We start from the raw sequence: 5,151 nt of genomic DNA, 5'->3' as shown, positions 1-5,151 counted from the left end.
TGAAAGCTGGGTTAGCAATGAAGTAAATGTTTATTACGAACACCAACATACCGACAGAAGATAAACCAACTATTGGAAATTATGTGTTGCTATTTATACAAACATCAAATATTCCACAGTTTACACACATTTTAAACAAAAGAAAGTTCTAGAACCTTTCAGAAATTATAGTAACTATATAAGAAATAAATGATGGTGGAAGGGTTAGAACTGATGGCATACAGCATGCCGGCCAGCAAAGCTAACTGTTATGCCAAATTGTATGCAGTACAGCTCAAGGCAGTATGGGACAAAGCACAGGTGGCACTACTGAGCACCGTTCTTGGCTTAAAAATATATTACATAGTAATCATTACACAAAGGATTCTGTACTGGTTCTGACATTTGCGTCCCATGGCTACAACCTAGCAATAAGGTCTTATTCTATTTATCTTCTAGCCTATGACTGCACCTTACACCCTGTACTGTCAGACTGAAATGATCAAATGTTACTGTAGACACACTAAGTAACTGCCTAACACCTGGCCCTTTAAAAGTCAACAGCATAATATGACATATAATAGGCGCACACACACACACACACACACACACACACACACACACACACACACACACAGACTCACATCAACGTTTATGTGAGTGTGTGTGTGTGTGTGTGTGTGTGTGTGTGTGTGCGCGCGTGTGTGTATATGTGTCTACTGCTAATAAAGGCCTTAATGGCCGAAAGCTTCAATTGTGTGAATCTTTTTGTTGTGCCTATGCGACTCAGCATCTCCGCTATATGGTGAGTAGCAACTTTCCTTCTCTGGTATTGTTACAATCTAATGGTTAGGCACTCCAACGTTCTGCCACTTTCATACAAAGAGATGCCAATGGGAGAGGCTCCATCTTGTTGCAAAATAAAGGCTTCAGGTTCACCTTTGAATCATGGAAAGGGCCATTCTTGCAACATATCCAGATAAGTCACCCAAATTATGGTAGCTTCAGTGGAAAGGGGGGGGGGGGGGGGGGGGGGGAGAGAATGGTCCTACACTTGGCACCAGAACACAGTGCAGAAAATGGTTAATTTTAGGGAATATTTTTGATGTTGTAGGAGTTCATGATGATGTTCTGACCCACCGATAGAAATATTATGGGTATTTAGCATCTACATCTACATTTATACTCCACAAGCCACCCAATGGTGTGTGATGGAGGGCACTTTATGTGCCACTGTCATTACCTCCATTTGCTGTTCAAGTTGAGTATGGTTCACGAGAAGAACGACTGCCGGAAAGCCTCCATGCGCACTCGAATCTCTTTAATTTCACATTCGTGATCTCCTTGGGAGGTATAAGTAGGGGGAAGCAATATATTCGATACCTCATCCAGAAACACACCCTCTCAAAACCTGGGCAGCAAGCTACACTGCGATGCAGAACGCCTCTCTTGCAGAGTCTGCCACTTGAGTTTGCTAAACATCTCTTTAACGCTATCACGCTTACCAAATAACCCTGTGACGAAATGCGCCACTCTTCTTTGGATCTTCTCTATCTCCTCTGCCAACCCGACCTGGTACGGATCCAACACTGATGAGCAATACTCAAGTATAGGTCGAACGAGTGTTTTGTAAGCCATCTCCTTTGTTGATGGACTACATTTTCTAAGGACTCTCCCAATGAATCTCAACCTGGCATCCGCCTTACCAACAATTAATTTTATATGATCATTCCACTTATAATCATTTATATGATCATTCCACTTATAATCATTCCATACGCATACTCCCAGATATTTTACAGAAATAACTGCTACCAGTGTTTGTTCCACTATCATATAATACAATAAAGGATCCTTCTTTCCATGTATTCACAATACATTACATTTTTCTATGTTAAGGGTCAGTTGCCACTCCCTGCACCAAGTGCCTACCCACTGCAGATCTTCCTGCATTTCGCTACAATTTTCTAATGCTGCAACTTCTCTGTACACTACAGCATCATCCGCGAAAAGCCGCATGGAACTTCCGACACTATCTACTAGGTCATTTATATATATTGTGAAAAGCAATGGTCCCATAACACTCCTCTGTGGCACGCCAGAGGTTGCTTTAACGTCTGTAGACGTCTCTCCATTGAGAACAACATGCTGTGTTCTGTTTGCTTAAAATTCTTCAATCCAGCCATACAGCTGGTCTGATATTCAGTAGGCTCTTACTTTGTTTATCAGGCGACAGTGCAGAACTGTATCAAACGCCTTCCAGAAGTCTAGGAAAATGGCATCTACCTGGGAGCCTGTATCTAATATTTTCTGGGTCTCATGAACAAATAAAGCGAGTTGGGTCTCACACGATCACTGTTTCCGGAATCCATGTTGATTCCTACAGGGCAGATTCTGGGTTTCCAGAAATGACATGATACATGAGCAAAAACATGTTCTAAAATTCTACAACAGATCGATGTCAGAGATATAGGCCTATAGTTTTGTGCATCCGTTCGACGACCCTTCTTGAAAACTGGAACTACCTGTGCTCTTTTCCAATCATTTGGAACCTTCCGTTCCTCTAGAGACTTGTGGTACATGGCTGTTAGAAGGGGGGCAAGTTCTTTTGCATACTCTGTGTAGAATCAAATGGGTATCCTGTCAGGTCCAGTGGACTTTCTTCTGTTGAGTGATTTTAGTTGCTTTTCTACTCCTTGGACACTTATTTCGATGTCAGCCATTTTTTCGTTCGTGCAAGGATTTAGAGAAGGAACTGCAGTGTGGTCTTCCTCTGTGAAACAGCTTTGGAAAAAGGTGTTTAGCATTTCAGCTTTAAGCATATCATCCTCTTGTTTCAATGCCATTATCATCCCAGAGTGTCTAGATATTCTGTTTCAATCCACTTACTGATTTAAAGCAAGACCAGAACTTCCTATGATTTTTTGTCAAGTCAGTATAGAATTTTACTTTCGAATTCACTGAACGCTTCACGCATAGCCCTCCTTATGCTAACTTTGACATCGTTTAGCTTCTGTTTGTCTGAGAGGTTTCGGCTGTGTTTAAATTTGCAGTGAAGCTCTCTTTGCTTTGGCAGTAGTTTCCTATCTTTGTTGTTGAACCACGATGGGTTTTTTTCATCCCTCACAGTTTTACTCGGCACGTACCTGTCTAAAACACATTTTGCGATTGCCTTGAACTTTTTCCATAAACACTCAACATTGTCAGTGTTGGAGAAGAAATTTTCAATTTGATCTGTTAGGTAAGCTGAAATCTGCCTCCTATAACTCTTGCTAAACAGATAAATCTTCCTCCCTTTTTTTATATTCCTATTTACTTCCATATTCAGGGACACTGCAATGGCCTTTGATCACTGATTCCCTGTTCTGCGCTTACAGAGTCAAAAAGTTCGGGTCTGTTTAATTGCTCGAGGTAATTTTCAGATAGTGCACTCAGTATAATGTCACTCGATGCTCTGTCCCTACCGCCTGTCCTAAACATCTGAGTGTCCCAGTCTATATATAATGAATTGAAATCTCCACCTTGAGGAAATTTATGTGAAATGTATTCCAGATTTTCTCTCAGTCACTAATGCTGCTGAGTCGGGAGGTCAGTAAAAGGAGCCAATTATTAACCTAGCTCGGTTGTTGAGCATAACCTCCACCCATAATAATTCACAGGAACTATCCACTTCTATTTCACTACAGGATAAACTACTACTAACAGCGACAAACAGGACACCACCAGTTGCATGCACTCTATCCTTTCTAAACACCGTCTGTGCCTTTGTAAAAATTTCGGCAGAATTTATCTCTGGCTACAGCCAAATTTCCGTACGTATAATGATTTCATCTTCGGTGCTTTCTATCAGTGCTTGAAGTTCTGGTACTTTACCAATGCAGCTTTGACAGTTTACAATTACAATACTGATTGCTGCATGGTCCCCGCATGTCCTGACTTTGCCCCGCACCCTTTGAGGTTGTTGCCCTTTCTGTACTTGCCCGAGGCCATCTAACCTAAAAAAACTGCCCAGTCCACACCACACAACCCCTGCTACTCATGTAGCTGCCTGCTGTGTGTAGTGGACTCCTGACCTATCCAGCAGAACCCGAAACCCCACCACCCTATGGCACAAGTCAAGGAATCTGCAGCCCACATGGTCGCAGAACCGTCTCAGCCTCTGATTCAGACCCTCCACTTGGCTCTGTACCAAAGGTCCGCAATCAGTCCTGTTGACAATGCTGCAGATGGTGAGCTCTGCTTTCATCCTGCTAGTGAGACTGGCAGTCTTCAGCAAATCAGATAGTCGCCAGAAGCCAGAGAGGATTCCCCCCGATCCATAGTGACACACATTATTGGTGTCAACACGAGTGACCACCTGCAGATGGGCGCACACTGTACCCTTCATGGCATCCAGAAGGACCCTTTCCACATCTGGAATGACGCTCCCTGGTATGCACATGGAGTACACATTGGTTTTCTTCACCTCCCTTTAGCTATATCCCTATGGTGCACCATTATGTGTCTAATGTTGGAGCTTCCGACTACCAGTAAGCCCACCCTCTGTGACTGCCTGGATCTTGCAGACTGAGGGGCAACCTCTGGAACAGGACAAGCAGCCGTGTCCAGCTGAAGATCAGTATCATCCAGAGACAGAGCCTGAAACCGGTTCGTCAGACAAACTGGAGAGGCCTTCTGTTCAGCCCTCTGGAATGTCTTTCGCCCCCTGCCACACCTCAAGACGACCTCCCACTCTACCACGGGTGAGGGGTCAGCCTCAATGTGGGCAGTATCCTGGACAGCCACAGCTGTAGTCCGATTGGGGGATGCGTGGAACGAGCTGGCCATTCCTGACAAACCACCATCCGGACCCCCACAGTGATGCCCATTGGCAACAGCCTCAAGCTGAAGCCAACACTGCCTGAATCTGGGAGCGAAGGGATGCCAACTCAGCCCACATCCGAACACAGCAGTCGCAGTTCCTATCCATGCTAAATACATCTGAACTAATCTACAGAGAGCACAAACAATTCGACACAAAATTTAAATGGTTATTAAAATATAAGACTGCCTAGTAAATGCAGTAATGCTGCTACTTGCGCACTGCTGACACTTAGATGAAAAGTTGCCTCATCACTGAACACCATACAGTCAAGAAAGTAATCTTCCTACTGCAACATTTAACTTGTCATA

The sequence above is a fragment of the Schistocerca americana genome, chromosome 3, assembly GCF_021461395.2.
Source record: "Schistocerca americana isolate TAMUIC-IGC-003095 chromosome 3, iqSchAmer2.1, whole genome shotgun sequence".
NCBI lineage: Eukaryota > Metazoa > Arthropoda > Insecta > Orthoptera > Acrididae > Schistocerca > Schistocerca americana.
This window is presented reverse-complemented; position numbering follows the sequence as displayed.